Consider the following 17,155-nt stretch of genomic DNA (forward strand, 5'->3'; position numbering starts at 1 on the left):
ATTCTTCTTATTATACAGAATTTCATTTAAAGTTAGTCTCATAATCTGAGAAACATAGGAAGAGAAAAAGAAACAGGATCTGGTGGAATTTAGATGACAACTTTACTGATAAAATTTGAGGCTAAGACAAAGTAAGCAAAGAGGGCAAAAGATACAAGTCTGGAAAAAAGAATGTTTGGAAAACATGAGCCTAAACACTTGAGTTATGGATGGAGCAGAAGTAGTTCAAGGATGGGACAATATATATCTTGTTTCTCCAAAACACCAAGAATAAGTCTACCATTTTAAATAGGCAAATGGTAGTGTTTTTAAAAGTTTACATCATATTTGAAAATAAGGCAAAACTTCTAATAATTATAAGTAAGGTTCTCACATAGAAGAACCTTTAATAAGTACATTCCAGCGATGATACTGAACTACTTAAAAGTTACCATCCGAATTAACCAAGACACTTAAATTCTGTTATACATTAACCAGATTGACTTCAATTGGGGTTAACCTCAAGACGTTCAAGACCTAAGAAAATATTAACCAAACCAAAACAAATCATCAATATTTATATCATGTAACGTGAAATCGGGATAAATGATTGAGAGTGATCAGCAGTGGTGAAGTTCAGCACAATTTATGTAGATGGTTATTCGTTAATTTCAATTTTTACTTCTCGCTAATAAAAGAGCATCTCTCAAGCTGCGGGTGCTTTTAAGCAATATTTGAAATATACATTAACAGATCTGTTACCTCAGTGACAAATACCACAGCAAAAAGAGAGAGAGAAAATTTGAACTGGATTTAGGAACATAATTTTTGGCAGAGGTTAAAAATGGCTGGACACACTCTGCTTACAGACATTTGAAAAAAACAACCCCAAATGGCACTCCCACGCTGAGCCCAGCACATGCCCAGAAGAGGCAGAGCATTAGCTGGACATGGCTCACCCCAGTGTCTGTGTAGACCGAGTACTTTAGTGGGGCTTTTTTGTCACTCTTATAGCTGACTGAATCAGCTTTAGATGAAAGCGCCAAAAAGCCCTGCTGAAGCACTTGAGCTATACAGACACTAGTCGGAGCCTAGTCGAACTAAGACACTGCTTCTTCTGGTAAACTGCTTCTTTTTTAATGTCTGTAAGCAGCCATAGTGCAAAGTGAAGTTACGATATAAATAAATAATCAAAATTCTGGTATAACAAATTAAAATAACATCTAAAATTGTAATAGTCTAAAACCTGTGATTAACTACATTTAAGCATTCATTTCTTGTTAGATATACAACAATTTGTTTTAAAGACAAATTTGGTTATTGACATATTAGGATTGCCTCTATTAAAAAAAGAATAGCTATTAGATTTCTTTATTCTATTTCAAAACTAATTTTAGAATAATTATACAGAGCAATAAAATAACTTGATTTGCAGTACTGTATATTAGATGCTGAGTCAAAAATGACCCACTGAGATGTGTTACAGAAAGCCTGTATTTAACACCTGAAAACCTACCACATACTCACCAGTTTTCATAAATGTCAAACCCTTTAACTGCACAGTAATCTCATAAGCAACTACTTTTAAAAAAATGGAGCTTGATTAGCATACAAAACCCCAATATTTATTCACGATTTTAAAAAATAATTAATGCACTTCAACTACACTGTTATAAATACAATGTTAATCTTTGCTTCAGTTGACTAATGTAGTATTTTGGAAATGATGGAGACAAATGATGGAGACAAATGCTTAACACAACATTTTTGTCCATCAGCTAAAACTTCTGTGAAACTATTTAAACATTGAGTAAAATGTCTGAAAATTAAACCAGCTTTCAGTCAAAAAGAGCTTTTGATAAAAGTATATTTACTAGGCATCAGAAAGGTATGTGTAATTTATTTTATTAATTTCCAATAGATAAAACAATTCCTTCCCAAATACTAATATTGTACTGAAACAAAACAACACACTTTAACTGAAATCCTAAATTGTTAGCTAAAAACACAAAAAAGCAAATCAGGAGGTGTAAACACAGAATTTACAAATGGAAACCTAAAAACTTATTTTCCCATACAAGGTAGTTTGAAAAGGAACTTCAATTTGAAGACAGAGATAATTTAAAGAGGGACTGGATATACATCATATGATCTAGTGCTAGCTACAGTAAAAGTTAAGGGTACCCAGAATAAATCACTTTCTGCATTCTGAGTAGCAATTCTTTCAGGTTAAACATGAAGCTTTGATGTCTTCCCTTCCTTTCCCTCCCCCCACCCCCCGGTCTGTCTGACTGCACCAGACTTTGTAAAATATAGTGAAAAAGAAAAGAGAGAGAGAAAAAGAGGGGCAGAAGGTAGTACTATCCAGTCTAAAATAGCAATGCTCTTTTCTTAAAATGCTTGATACCTTCCTTTACTATAATAGTACATAAAAACACTGTTCCTCCAAATTCACTTATCACACTGGATTACCAGTGGTTACAGCCCAGTTTCAGATTGGGTATTAACTCCGGTAGACCTGAACTCTCATGGACTTTGGAGGAAACCAAAGTTGTACCTTGTACCATCCAATGTTATGTACCTGACTGAAGAACATGTGAAGGTTTCAGTAGAACATGCAGAGAGGTTTTAATCTCTTCCTAAACACAAGGCAGCTCCTCCAGTAAGTAGTATAGTGACCAGCACTGAGAGCTGCTGCCCATAAAAATTAGCAGCGGGTGCAGGCATAGGTATAGCATCAGAAACCACTTACTTATTTTTTTAATTGAATAGATTTCAAGTATCTACTTTTCCCACTGACAAAATGCTGGGGACACAGTCTTTCACCTCCAAACCCAATACACCCGATGTCTACATTCCTTTGCTAGGCTATACTGCAGTGATTCTCAAAGGGTGGGCCATAGCACAGTAGTTTGCCACAAGAGTGTCAGAAGTACGTCACAAAAATGAACAGTCATCCAGCCTGTGGGGCCCCCATGGTTCCAGAAATTTGGAAGTTCTCTAGAGGGAGAACAATGGCAATTAGTACCGCCATTGCCAAATTTCTAAGAGCCACACAATGGGATCATGTCCTGGCTGTGCTAGCCCTGTGCAGCAGGATCCTGCCTGCAGACTGACCCGGCACCACTCATCTGGCCCATGAGGCCAAAAGATTGGGCATCACTGCGTCTTTAATATATATGTGCACATGTGTAATATATCACACACATGCACGAAAACATACACATGTACACATCCTTTTTCAGGTATAAGAATGAAGTGTGCCACCATTTTAATCCAAAACTAAGCATGCCTTAGGTATCAAAGGGTTGAGCAACACTGCCCTAACTGACAAATGATGACTATTATAGCTCACATGTGAAGGGTGCGTAGAGAGGTATTCCAGTAAGAAAAGCTTCTCTTATGTGACAAGGTGAATATGCCTACCTTTGTAATATATCCTTGTGATCTTAAGGCATCAGATTCAACTTTGTATGAACAAAATAGAGTTTACCTTTTCCATCAATCTTGCAGTCACTTGGGACAATACTACCAACATTCTTCCTCTTTCAATCATGCCTGTAATCTGTGAACTATGTTCTAGTCATCCCTCCATATAGACCATCACATCCAAGCTTATAAACAAGAATTGATATGATCTTGTTGTCCACATAGCTAAAATTCTCATCCAGGCTTTAATCTCAAATCTCAACTATTGTAACTTCCTCTTCTCCTTTACAGTTTCAAAAAAACCCATCTTACAAAATGTATATCCATTCAAAAAGCTTCTGCTGCAGAAAATAATTTAACTTGCCATTTCAATCACATCCTCTCCCTTTTTGCCTACTCAGTAGGCTCCAACATAGGAAACGCAAACACTCTGAAGCACCTTCATGGTCTATCCCTACCTTACTTATCATATGCTGCCAAGATATTGACTTTTACCTCTGCTCTGCAAATAAAGCATGTCTTGACCACCAAACTAGCACCTTTATACTTTCTCTTATGCCATCCCTTATGCATGGGAAGAGATCCTGTAAACATCTGTAAAGTTACCTTGTTGCCCTCCATCAGATCTACGCTTAAAACTCACCTCCCCATTTATGATCACCGCACCCCCAAAACTGAACAACTGGCAAAAGACAATGTGTGACCACTGCTGATCTTGACCTGCTATTTCATTGTTTTTGTACATCCCATCTATCTCTGGAATTAACTGATGTTTGCTTCATGATTCAGTTCCTCAGCTTAGAGATTGGGGGCTTCTGTTCTGTGCTTATACAGTATCTAGTGTCAGAAGGTTCTAATATCCCATGGTACCATTTTAATACAATTAGGAATTATTTCCCATCCTTTCCTCATCAAGCAGGTAGTCATTTTAAAGGCCTAAAAGATCTCTCTCTTTTGTTTGGCTCCTTACACTGAAAATGTCAAATCTGAGCTTCTTTCATCTTGCTGGAAGAGATATAGGATATTTCATGAAGCCTCATACCCTATTGGACAAGGATGTTTAATTCTTTAAAAAAAACAAACAAATACAGTCTTCTCTCAAATGTTCATTTAGCAGGTGAAACCAACATTAAAAGTAAGAAGGAACCTTTTATCAGTTATCTTAAAAGCCCTTCCCACTCTCAACTGCTCATGTTTAGGTCTCTTGTGGTGTTAATTTCACAAGTTCTCCAGAGGTGAAGCTCAAAGTACAAACCTGGGCAAACTGCACTATGACAGTTGCTTTCAAACAAGCAGGCTTTGCACTGGAAGGCAGACAACTGAAAGCATGACAAAAATAACTCTTATTCTTTTAGGAATTAATCTGTCACTCTTGGGCCAAGTACAGATATTTGGAGGTATTAGGGGGAGGTTAAATCAATTAAAAATGGCTGCCTAATAGCAGGTAAATCAGGATGGGGGGGACTAGCAATGGGATTGGGGGTCCAGCAGGCTGGAGGGGATCAGGTGTCCACCAGGGGATGGGGGAGGCACAACCCATGGGTGGAGTGGGGGCAAGGTGGGGGGGGAAGTATGACCCACGAGTGGGGTGGAAGGAACAGGTGTGACCCATAAGTGGGGGGGGAGGGAGGGGTCCCTTTCAGTGAACCTACACCACCATCCCTCCTGCCTCGCCCCCCACCAGGACTTACTTGCCTGGTTCCAGCAGTAGCGAACACTGATAAAAGCAGCTGCACCAAACAGCTTGTGGGATGGGGGTTGAGAGGACTGGCTGGTCAGGGATTGTGGAGGGGAAGGGAGGGGAGGGGAGCAGCCCAGTGTTGAGGAGGTTGAAAAGAGCAGCCATGGGGCTGCGGACAGTTGCTGGGTTTTCATGGAATCAAAATCAAAGGACCAGAAGGGACCTGCAAGATCATAAAGTCTGGTCCCCTGCCATGGGCAGGAGGTAATTGGGCTCAAACGAGCTGAATGAGGTGCTTGTTCATCCTCCTCTTGAACACCTCCAAGGATGGCAACTGCACCACCTCTGCTGGGAGCGTTTCAGATTCTAGTTACCCTTACAGAAAAGAAGTTTTTCCGTATGCCCAAACTAAATTTTCCCTCAATTAGCTTGTGCCCACTGATCCTCATCCTCCCAAGGGGTGCCTTTCTGAAGAGTTGATCCCCTGAATCTTGGTGCTCACACCTGACATACTTGTAGGCAGCTATCAAGTCACCTCTCAGTCTTCTATTACTCAGACTGAACAGGCCCAGTTCCCAAAGTCTTTCCTCATAGAGCCTATCCTCCAGGCCCCTAATCATAGGGGTGGCCCTTCTCTGTACCTTCTCAAGCTTAACCACATCCTTCCTGAAGCGCAGTTCCCAGAACTGGACACAGTACTCCAGCTGTGGCCTCACCAACATCGAATAGAGAGGGAGAAGCACTTCTGTGGATCTAATGGCAACACTTTGGCTGATGCACGCTAGAGTTCTATGTGCCCTTCTGGCCACTTCATCGCACTGTTGGCTCAAGTTCATCTTCCGGTTGATTGTGACCAGCCAGTGGACTACCATCCATCGTGTAGTTATGGTGAAGGTTCTTCCTACCCAGATGAAGAACCCAGCACTCTTCCCTGTTGAACCTCATCTGATTCCGTTCAGCCCATAGAACCAGTCTGTTGAGGTCATCCTGGATCCTTACCCTATCCAGTGATGTGCCCACATTTCCCCACAGCTTGGTATCATCCGCAAAATTAATCATTGGGCTTTCCGCCCCCTCATCCAAGTCATTGATAAATATGTTACGGGTCCAAGCACCAATCCCTGGGGAACACCTCTAAAGTCGGCTCTCCAGGATGAGACCATCCTATCAATTACAACTGTCTGGAATCAGCCTCTAAGTCAGTTGTCCACCCACCTCACTGTAGACTGGTCTAGGATAGTACCCTCCAGCTTAACTGAGAGAATCTCATGGGAAACAGAATCAAAGGCTTTACTGAAGTCTAAGTAAATGATATCAACCTCATGTCCCCTGTCCAGATGGTTAGTTACCTGGTCATAAAAAGGACACCAGGTTGGTCAGTCATGGTCTACCCTTGACAAAGCTATGCTGGTTGCTCTTAATACCACACCAGTTACGAGCTTGTAATTGATGGCCTCCTTAACAATTTTTTCCCAGCCCCAGGTCTGCGCAGGGGAAGTGGACAGAAGTTCCATGCACCAGTTTGACCTAAATCAAATGAGTCTAATACTACATAGATCCAGGTTCATCTTAAATTGGGTGCTGCAATTTTTAGACCAGTTTGTCTGCATGGAACTTCTGTTCAGTTACAGGTTTAGACTGACTGCCAGCCTCTGAGACTGGATCTGTAAGTGTAAGGTTGGCATTGGGATGAGCTACATTTAAATCAGGTGGCCCCTTTAAATCTGATTTAACCTCCCAAATGTCTGTTCTTCGCCTTGAAGTGGGGCTAAATCACTTTTCCAAGGTAGTATCATAAGTTTTTCCCATTTTTATATCAGGGCAGCTTGACTTGCAAAGTTGGGAAGGAATGAACAAGAGAAGTAACCAGAGAAACCAAGCTGCTTTGAACAATTATAGTAGGCTAGAAAAGCAACCTATCAAAATGAGAGAAAAACCTGGTAAACCTGGTGATTAATGTAGACTAAATAAATCACAGAAAACAAACTAGTAGTGAAAGGGGATGTTTTTAATAAACTTCCTTCAGAGCATGGGATAAATGACAAATATTTTTCATGAGAATTCTGGTTAAACTGAAATTGCTTTGGAGCCAAAGAATATTGAAAATAATTTATAAACCAGTGATCCGATATTTTAGGAAAACTGTATAAAGAGTACAACTAATATAAAAAGGATTCTTGAATTATGAGTAAACTTGCATTAAATATTTTCTAAATAGCAAAAACCCTAATATTAGGTTTTTAGTTTATGAACTTTTATGCAAAACTCATCTTTAAATAAGCCTCCTATCTTCCTGTTTAATTTACCAAACATGTTAACATTTCTAATTAACTTGAACAGTATAAGCTATTTAATCGGCACCATGATAAATGGCACACCTGCTTAACTGGGATGATTGCCAGGGACCACATAAAATGCAATGCATTTCAATGATGCTTTATAAAGGAGGCATAAATGATGCATACAAGCCAATCTTACTGCTATGCTATTCTTAGTGCTCTACTACTATGAAATTTCCACCTGTGAAGCCCTTTGTTCATTTCATGCAGTTTCCTGCTCTATTATGAATATTAAAAGAGGTCATATTTTCTTAACAGTTCACTGTTTTAAAAATATTAAAAACAATGTATTAGTTTAAAAACAAATCACAAACTAGAAACAAATGTTACAAGCAATAAGAAAATCCTGATGTACAGAAGACAACATTATAATTGCTTATAAATTATGGAATCATGTGACAAGAAGACTTCTGTTGTTTACCTTAAAAGAAAAAATATACTACTGAAGTAGTATTATCTATTCATCATGTAGATCTTGTAGCCTGAATTGCCGCAGATGATATTATTAAAAGTCTAAGCCAATCAGTGAACAGTGTTTTTCCAGTGGCTAGGGGGTGAATAATCAAGATTCACTAATCCTGAAGCTTTAAAAGCTTCTTTTAAATAAGCTTAAGGGAACTGAGATCCTTCAGGATAATACAAATTCTGGTACCTACAGATTCCATTCAACAGTAACAGTTGATAATTAGTGGTTCTTTAACTCAGGAGGCAGGACATGAAGTTTAATGGATATAAAGAGGCAAATTAACTTGAAAGAGAAATTTAAAAGCTTTCAGTCCAGTAGAGAGAACCTTTCCTGCTGTTTGTGTGTATACTCTGCATGACATGTTATAAAACTGTATCTTCAACAAAGAAAGTTGAAAGACTGCATATAACTTGAGTAAATATGGTAAGTCAACTACTTAGCTATCTTACCAAGATCTTTGATGCAAAGCATCAGCAACATTTTGAGCAAACATCACTGATTACTTCATACTGTACTTTAAAAGTTTCAGATGTGGAAAACTTCATCCTTCATTTAGGAAAACAAATAATGCATCTGTCATTCTCTTGCTTTTTCAAATCTTAGAACTGCATTTGACTTAATTTAATTTTAAGCCAAGCTTGTATGAATTTTGCATACACCAATTCTTAGGTATTATTTCAAAGACACATTCAAGCTGCTCATTCTCTGTTTCTTTTTCACTTCGTAATGAAACTTGTGGAAGAAAGATTCAAAAGCTTTAGATGTAAACAAATAACATTTGATTTAGCTACGTCAGTGGAAGAGGTTTGTAAAGCCCCGGGTTGTGAGAAATCTTAACTGCTTGGAACGAAAACTATTCTAAGTGCCATGACTTAAGTTTTGGTAAGCCTTTAAAGACATTTTGCATAATGCCTACAGTCTTCTAGGGAAGGTCTGGCTTGCAAGAAGGGCAGTAAGAGAGAAGAGGCAGATTAAGAGACCCAGGGAAATGGCTGGAAGACGTTGCAATATCAGGGCCACTGCCACTGCCTGTTTACACCTGTGAGGTTTCTGTCCAGGCAGGACCGATCATCATCGACACTTTGACCCAGGTACAGGTTTGGTGCTGTGGGAACTGTGGCTTGTAGGTTCCTTCCACTGATGGCCAGGTCAGGGAATGCCTGCAATGCGAGCGGTGCCTCCTGGTGGTGTCTCTCAGGAACATGCAAGAGAGCTACACGAGGAGATGGAGAGGCTCTGAAGCATCCTCCACCATGAGGAGTTCATCAGTTCAATGCTGGAGGAGACTTTCAGGACTGTGGAGGAAAAACTGCCAAAGGCAGCACTAAGGAAGGAAGAGGGCATAGACTCCAAGAAAGGTGGAAGCTGGAATCTTATGACAGGTGCAGCAAGCAGAAATCTTCATCTCTACCTGCAGCAGTTCGCCTGGACAACAGGTATGTAGCCCAGGCAAGAGAGGGGGAGGAGCAAGTTCCATTGGTGAAGGAGGACAGACGAGGCCACCTAAAGGTGGGAAGAATCCTGACAACCTCCACCAAGAAGCAGCAACGGGTGGTGGTGGTTGGAGACTCCCTTCTGAGGGCAGTGCCATAGTAAGAAAGTCTAGCGCCAAGGGAAAGCCCACAGCAGCAGTCCGCCCTTGCCCTGTGCACAGATCTAAGGGGCACATACCACCCCCCATGCTTACCCAGGGGTGCACGCAGCAGCATAAGCCGCTCTCTCCCCATCCCTGCGACCCCCCCCAAATGAGCCATTCGCAGCTCTTTCCTGGGCAGCACCTGTTGGCACCCCTTCTCTTCGACTACCAGGGCAGTCGTCACGCTTGCCCCTCCCTTCCTACAGTACTGTCTGCGGGGATGGATGGATCCATCTCTTGACCTGACCTGTTGTCTCAGGAAGCCTGCTGCTTCCCTAGAGCCTAGATCACAGATGTCACAGGGGGATTATGGAGACTCATCCAGCCCTCTGACTACTGTCCCATACTACTCATCCATGTGGGCACCAACGATACTGCCAGGGGAGAACTTGAGCATATCAAAAGTGACTACAGGGCTCTGGGTGCAAGGGTGAAGGGGTCTGGGGCTCAGGTTGGGTTTTCGTCGGTCCTTTGATAATCAGGGAAATTATTGTTCTAATCTACTGAGATTTTCGCAAAAATTTAATTGGTTTAATAAAAGATATCATCTCTACCACGAGTTCTGATTCCTTTTGCCTCTAGACAAATACAGCTACAACTTGGATACCTGTCACATGGAAGATATTGAATTTTAGCCGATTTTTTAAATGAAATCTTCATATTTTACAAGGAAGAAGCAAGTTTGATCACCTGAAATCTGCAACCCTGCTCCTGCCTTTGTTCGAGGTAATTTACATCATCACAGAGCTCAGAGACACCTTACCACATAAGAAATATTGGCCCAAAAGAGCACTCCATCTTTTTTAATTCTCTGTGAAATATGAAACAACATAAGTAGAAGGAAATATAACTACATCCTGCTTACCACCAAACAACTTAAAGGTAAACAGATTATTCCAACTTCTCCCTGAGCCTAATCTGCATATAAAATGAACTGTTCCAAACAGGAGATTGTATCACACCTTCAACTGCCCTATAAAATATGAACTTTAATTTCTACCCAGGAGAACTTTTACAAACTTTTCTCCTATGTCTGAAGAAGGGTGCTTGTGCCTGAAAGCTTGCAATTAAAGATTTTTTTTGCAAAAATCAAGTTGGTCTAATAAAAGATATCACCTCTACCATGAGTTCTGATTCCTTTTCCCCTCTATTGAGCACTGGTGAGGTCACATCTAGAGTACTTTGTTCAGTTTTGCACCCCCCACTGAAGAAAGGATGCAGACAAATTAGAGACAGTCCAGTGGGGGACAACAAACATGATTAGGGGGCTGGGGCACATGACTTCTGAGGAGAGGCTGAGGGAATTGGGCTTATTTAGTTTAGAGAAGAGGAAACCAAGGGGGGATTTAGAAGCAGCCCTCAAAAAGGATGGAGCTGGACTGTTCTCAGTGGTGGCAGATGACAGAACAAGCAGCAACTGTCTCAAGTTACAGCAAGGGAAGTTTAGGTTAGATTTTGGGAAGAATTTTCTCACTAGGACGGTAGTAAAACACTGGAACAGGTTACCCAGAGAGGTGGTGGAATCTCCGTCTTTGGAGGTTTTCAAGACCCAGCTAGACTAAGCTTCTTTGGTTGGGATGATCTAGTTGGGGATGGTCCTGCTTTGAGCAGGGAGTTGAACAGATGACCTCCTGAGGTCCCAAAATTACGATGCAACCGTAATTTTCTATGATTCTATGACATAATTTTTGGTAAACGTTTAAAGACATTTTGCATAATGTTTACATTTTTCAACTAGCCTAAGCCCAGTGCTCATTGTATGAATTCTAATCAATGGCTGCCAGCATGTATAGCTATAAATCTATAAATGAAGCACCTCACTACAGAGATTGCAGATTTTCTCAAGCATATCAGTCTGTAATGGGTTATGCACATATAACACATGCTGATTAGAGCCTGGTTTAAAAGGAAACTACTAACCTCTCTCTCCCTCTCACTTCTCATTACTCTGGTTATTTCAAAACAGGCACTGGTCATATACCTAGGAAATATTTTCTTCATTTTTGCATTAAATTGCTTGTTGCTGTCTATCAGATCCATACTCTGAGCTGGTTTTCTTTATGCCCCTCCCTCTATAAGACAGGTTTTCTATGACAACAGCCTCAATACCTATTTTGTCACCTCTCATAATCTTTGCAGCTACTTTCACACTGCCTTGTATTTTTCAAAATTTAGTAAGATCTGATTAAACTCTCAAACACTTGCACCTGGTATGTTGAGGAAATCCCTCTACAACTTTTACATCCAAAGTGGGAGGAACAGATGCTTTAAAATTTATGGACTTTTAAGAGCATGCAATAAAACTGATGAATGCAACTGAATTAATTTAATTCATATCTGTTATTAAAGTTATTTTTTATATCCTTATTAGGCAGCAAGATAATAAAGATGATTTTCATTTCTGATGTGTCCACAATGAGAGATTTTTAAAGAAAGAATCTCTGTGCTACAATCTAATTAAAAGTTTGTGCAATGGAATTCATACTTGCACAGGCAAGGACTCTGGTAAAATAACAAAACAAAAAAACCTATTTGAACACTCATTTAAACTTATTTTTTGTTTGAAAATCAGACTGGAAATTTCCTGAGAACCTTTCTTGTGAAACTCCTAGATCTTTCTTGTCATGGCTCAAACAAAAATATTTTGAGAATAACCTAAGTGGTATTTTAGAAAACCCAATATTAGATGAAACCAAGAAATCCTGAGATGACTTAATTATGTCTTTTTTTTAACTGAGCTTGTTACCACAAACTAAAGTTTGGCCCATATTTTTTTTCTAGGCTTCTGTCCCTTATCAAAGCTAACTTGCACATCACCAATTCCTCCTGCATCCTTCACTCAGAAAGCAGTAATTGGAAACAATAGGGCTGTCAACCAACTCTGCTATCATTTTTCAGTTTCAGCTTTTCAACTGTATTTTTTCAAAAGCAAGCCTTGCAGAACATGTAACTTGGAACTGGGGTGGGGGGAAACTTCCGAGATGACATCTGAGCTGTTGGGCAATGCTTGGAAAAAGAGCTCACCATTATTACACCAAATCCCTTCCCCTGCCCACACTCTTACACTCACACTAGTACTGCTTGAATCCACCATGAACCTTGGTAAATTATACTAGGGATTACTTACTCTTGCTAAAAATGTTGTATTTCTATCTGATTTTATCAAGTCTTAAGTAGTAATTGTTGGGTCATCTTAAAACTGTCTGCTAGACTGAAGAGTCCATTATCAATGCTTTGTTCCCCATGTCGGTACATACACTCTTAATCAAGTCAACCCTTAGCTTTCTATTTAATATACTAAATTAACTGAGATCTTCAGGACTCTTGCTGTCACATTTTTCAATTTTTTTTAATCTGTCTTTCTCATAGCTTTCCCCCAAAGCCTCTCCAATTTTTCAATATTCTTCATGAATTTGCAAACCCCAGAACTGGAAGCAGATTCCAGACATAGTCACCCTCATGTGAAATCTAGAGGAAATATAATCCTGTTTGGTTTGAGATTCCCCTATTTGTACATCAAAAGATCACAATAGTCATTTTGGTGATAACACCACAATGGGAATGGTTGTTCTGCTGTTATCTTCTTCAGAATCACTGCTTGTCTGGACAGTGTCCCCCTTCCTGAAAACAGGGCTCGCAATCTTGGGTATGGACAGATGTCACATTTGTCATGAGGCAAATGTTTTGGTCCATAACACACAGTATACAGATGTACATGACTCCTAACCCACAACAAGACTGGCTGACGGAGTATGGGGGAAAATGTGGCATCATTTTGTTTCAGAATATCTCAAAGGATGTCGGTATGTTTGTTGTGGGAACCTTATGAGAAGCAGCCAAGGCAGTCCTTCACAATGCATTGCAACTGCCTCGCCCAGCACCTCTTGTATTCAGGACAGAACCTTACTTCCCAGGGGTCACAGGCTACAAATGACCTCATCCACCTATCTATTGCCCACTGAAAAGGCTTGCCACCGTTCTGTGCTTCCCAGCCATGCACTCAAGGTCAGCATCTGTACTAGCTCATGGACACAAGCCAGCAATCAACCACTAGCAGTCATTCCCAGCACTCATATCAACATGACTGCACTCCAATCACTTCCAGCAGATCCTCAACTGCAGCTGGGAGTGGGCAATGGACTTGCCCATTTGGGCCAAGCAGAACCAGTAGGTGATCCGGGCCAGCCACTGGAACCAGGTGGTGTTTGAGCAAATCATCGCAGAAATGGCAGCCTGGAGGACAATATGGGCTGGCAGCAGAATCTCTGGTACAAGAGGGCCTGGAATGACAGCTGTGTGTCTAGTACCCACAGGGTCATGAGTGCCTACTAACTCCATCCAGCCCTGCTGTGAAGTCACAGACAACGCCCATCTCTGGCAGGAGGTGGATGAGGGCTTGGATGCCACTATGGTGGTGAAAGTCTGCACAAAGCCAATGCTTCTTCTGGACCAGGAGGAAGCGAGGTCCTTCTATCATCCACATCCACTTAGCAAGACAGACATGGAGACAGAAGAGAACTATCCCAAGGCCTCTGGACACCACATGCCCTCAGCATCCTGGGAAACATAAAAACATAGAAAATCAGGATTGGAAGGGACCTCAGAAGGTCATCTAGTCCAACCATCTGCTCAAAGCAGAAACACCCCCAACAAGATCATCCCAGCCAAGGCACTGTCTAGCAGGGTCTTAAAAACCTCCAAGCATGGAGATTCTACAACCTCTCTAGGAAGCTTATTTCAGTGTTTTATTACCCTCCTAGTGAGAAAGTTCTTCCTAATATCTACCCTAAACTTCTCTTGCTGCAACTTGAGACCATTGTTCCTTTTAAGACCCAGGTAGAAAAAGCCTTGGGCTAGGATGATCCAATTGGGGATGGTTCTGCTTTGAGCAGGGGGTTGGACTAGATGACCTCCTGAGGTCCCTTCCTATTCTAATTTTCTGTGATTCTATGAATCAGGGAGGCTCTCATCCTGGTGGCTTGCCATCCAAAACTGGAGGCCAGCTTTTGCAGATCTCCATGAAAATCCTCTTGGATATACAAAAGGTCATTTAATCATGCTTGTCATCACAGACGGTCAGGACAAAAGGCTCCCAAGCACTTGCTGCTCACCATGTGCTCGGTCTTCCCCAGCAAACAACTTACTTCATATTGTGTGCAGGTGGTTGCAGCAAACGTGGCCTTGTTATCTCTCAGAAGTTGCCTTGTCCAGAATAGCTAAGTAATAAGCTCCCAATGCTGGGCAAGCAGAATCTTCAAAGCAAGGTTGTGGTACAGGTCTATTATGCAGTCTCAGTAATGATCTCGGTGATGGTCTCGATTTGAACAAAGCCTTTGCCTCTGTTAACCAGGAGTCTCTATAAAAGATCTTATTGAAGTCTGGCTGCCCAGGGAGATTTATCACCATCCTAACTCCTCCTTGACCAGATGACTACCTTCATCCTATGCAATGGCTCTTCACCATTCAAACTGGTGTCAAGCAGGGCTGCATAACTGCACCAATTCTGTTTTCCATCTTTCTTGCAGTCATCAAGATACTCATCCATGACTGCCTGCTACATGGCATTGAGGACAGGATGGACAGGAACCTTTTCAGTCTCTCCCACCTCCATGACAAAGTGCAAATTACTTTGGCCTCAATTGTGGAATTCAGTATGCCAATGATTGTGCTACCATTGCTGAGGAGGACATACAAACAGCCCTTAGCTGCTTCTTCCAAGCATACCAGTGCCTGGGTCTGACCATTAACATCAGAAAAACAAAGGTGCTTCACCAGCCTGCTCCAGACCAATCAACTCCCCCTGAAAAGATCCTCATTGACAGATAAGAGCTAATGTTAAACACTTTGCATACCTTGGCAGCCATCTCCCAAAGAAGGCCAACATCAACAAGGAAATCCAGTATACGATCTGATGTGCCAGCTCTGCCTTCAGAAGACTGAACCATTGTTCAGCGATCACAACATCAGGACTCAAACAAAGCTCTTACTATATAAGACTGTGGCATCTCAACTCTTCTCTACAGCTGTGATGCTTGGGTGACTTACAGGGAAGCCTGGTATAGCATCACCAGCACTACCTTCAGAAGATCCTTGGCATAAAGTGGGAGGATTGTCATACAAATGCCAGTGTCCTCACTGATGCTAACACCACCAGTATGGCAGTGTTGATTATCCAACATCAGCTGTGGTGAACAGGGCATTGTATGTGTGAGCCTGATGTATGTTTACCAGAACAACCACTATACTCCCAACTCAGCCAAGGACAAATGACATGTGATGGCCAGAGGAAATGCTTCAAGGACACCCTCAAGGCAAATATTAGGAAGTGTGGCATTGACACCACAAATTGGGAAAAACTAGGTCAGAACAGGACTACATGGCGATGCCTTGTGAGAGAAGGTGCATCTTATTTTGTGGAAAACTTTCTTGCCCTAATGGCAGAAAAATGACAGAAATGGAAGGAAAGGAAACAAGACTGAGAAATCTGTGTCTGACCCCCACTTTACCCACCACCTTTGCCAGAGTCTAAGGCTCTAGGATCAGTCTACCCAGCATTTGCCAGAGTCTAAGGCTCTAGGATCAGTTTTCTTAGCCATCAAAGGACTCATTTACAACCCTTTACTTGGCCCGTGGGAATGATCATCTTTGGCCATGAGGGATCACCGCTGCCACCAGTGGTTGCAGGAACTGATGAGCAGTCCAGAACAGGAGTTGACTGGTCAGTTTTACCACAAGGGTGGGAATGGGGTCCCTGGCTAGCCAGGCAATCATCGCTTTTCAATGTTTGGGGGAATCCCTGGAATCCTCCAGAGACTGGACCTACCATGAGACATGCTGGGATGTGACCCCCTGCCAGCCACCTGTTGGTGGAGAAGCAATACCACATACTATAGAATGATCAAGGATTGCTTGGAAGCAGCATGTCTGCCCACACCAGCATTGCTACTTTTTTGATCCAAGTCAAACTCTATGACAATTTATTCCACTTCAAACACAATGCACCCTTCAGTCCTAGATACATAATTTTATATTTGGCCATATTAAAAATGTATTTACTGCTTTTGCTCAATTGAGCAAGTTATCAAATGCATTCTGTATCAGTGATCTGTCCTATCTGTTATTTACTATTCACCTAGCCTTGTGTTATCTGAAAATTTTGCGAGATGATTTTGTTTTTTTTCCAAACCACTCATAAGAAGGCTAAATAGGGCCAAGAACTGTTACCAGTACAACCTCAGCAGGATCACACCCACATAATAACAGATTCTCCATTTGAGATTAAGTTTTGAGACCTTTTTTCTATTCCATTTAATGTTTGCCATATTGATTTGCCTTGTGTTTTAACTTCTTAATGTGAATGTTGCACAGTGCCAGATCAAAGAGATGCTGTATTTATAGGATGAATCATATCTTGCCAAAAAGCAGGGCTATCCAACCTCTTGATGCCTGAGTGTTGCACAGTGCATGGGCCGCTTGCCACACAGGTGGATGGACTCCTCCCTGCACACAGTTTCACTCTTCTCTTGGTTTAGTAAGCCATTTGGACACCCCCTCTCCTGTGATGCTGCAGACAGCCTTCCTCCCTCCCTTGCCACTGGTCCAGCATGAGTAGCTCAGCCCCTTTC

At 41.5% G+C, this 17,155-nt stretch overlaps 1 protein-coding gene across 6 annotated transcripts in view; it reads right to left on the minus strand.

Annotated features, from left to right (window-relative positions):
* Positions 1–17,155, minus strand: part of RNGTT (RNA guanylyltransferase and 5'-phosphatase) — a 361,441-nt gene that overhangs the window by 146,797 nt on the left and 197,489 nt on the right. The window lies entirely within an intron of this gene.

This window comes from Alligator sinensis, unplaced genomic scaffold (genome assembly GCF_000455745.1).
Source record: "Alligator sinensis unplaced genomic scaffold, ASM45574v1 scaffold658_1, whole genome shotgun sequence".
In the NCBI taxonomy this organism is placed as follows: Eukaryota; Metazoa; Chordata; order Crocodylia; family Alligatoridae; genus Alligator; species Alligator sinensis.